We start from the raw sequence: 1282 nt of genomic DNA, 5'->3' as shown, positions 1-1282 counted from the left end.
AATAGTTATGCAATGGTGGGGGGTTTTGGAGTGCTAGAAGAGAGAAGGTTCCTGATAGTGCAGATTAAGTGATCAGAATGGCCTCGCTCTTGCCTCAGTTTACCTTGGCCCCCGAGGTCCGTTCGTACTGGTTGCATATGCACATGAGTCTGCGCACGGATAGCCAATCCGAGCAGAAAATGGCGACATCATCCATGTACAGGGAGGCCTTAACCTGCAGGCCCCCGCTGCCAGGAATAGTCACCCCTCTCAGGCTCGCATCCTTCCTGATGGACTTGGCAAATGGCTCAATGCTGCACACAAACAAGGCAGGAGAGAGAGGGCAGCCCTGCCTGACTCCAGATCTGACTGGGAAGCTATCTGATTCCCACCCATTGATTGAGACTGCACTGACAATGTTGGTGTAGAGCAGTCTGATCCAATTGCAGATTCCCTCCCCAAAGCCCATTTTGGATAGAACATCTCTCATATACCTGTGTGATATCCTGTCAAATGCTTTCTCCTGGTCCAGGCTGATCAAGCAGGTGACCAACCCTCTGTCCTGCACGTAGGCGATCGTATCCCTGAGGAGTGCGAGACTCTCAGCGATCTTCCTGCCCAGTACAGCACAGGTTTGGTCAGGGTGAATCACCGACCCCAGAGCAGACCTGACCCGGTTGGCGATTACCTTTGACAGAATTTTTTAATCCGCATTCAACAGTGAGATTGGTCGCCAATTTTTGAGTTCCTCCCTCTCCCCCTTCCGCTTGTAGATGAGGGTGATGATGCCTTTCCTCATGGATTTACTCATGGACCTGTCCAAAGCATACTGACATACATCTCCAGCAGGTCCTGGCCAATCAAGTCCCACAGAGCGGAATAGAGCTCAACCGGTAAGTTGTCGCTTCCGGGAGTTTTATTCTTTTCGAAGGACTCGTGGGCCTTGGTCAGCTCGTCCAGAGATAGCGGCTGGTCCAGCCTCTCCCATGTTCTGTCGTCTAAGACCTCCGTGATAGAGGACAGGAATGACTGGGAGGCCGCGCTGTTGGTCGGCTTTGCGACATACAGACTGGCATAGAAGGAGTTACTGATCCTCATGACGTCAGCCTGAGACGACGTTATTGAGCCATCTTCTTCCTTCAGGCTGCTGAGCACAGAGCTCTCTTTGTGCACCTTCTGGAAGAAGAAACGTGAGCACGTCTCGTCCTGCTCCACCGAGCGGACCCTGGACCGGAAGATTATCTTGGAGGCCTCCGAGGCAAAGAGCGTGGCTTGCTGGGCCTTCACCTCCTTCAGGTCCTTC

This window comes from Chiloscyllium plagiosum, chromosome 7, assembly GCF_004010195.1.
Source record: "Chiloscyllium plagiosum isolate BGI_BamShark_2017 chromosome 7, ASM401019v2, whole genome shotgun sequence".
NCBI lineage: Eukaryota > Metazoa > Chordata > Chondrichthyes > Orectolobiformes > Hemiscylliidae > Chiloscyllium > Chiloscyllium plagiosum.
The sequence above is the reverse complement of the archived record's forward strand: the minus strand, read 5'-3'. Positions refer to the sequence as shown.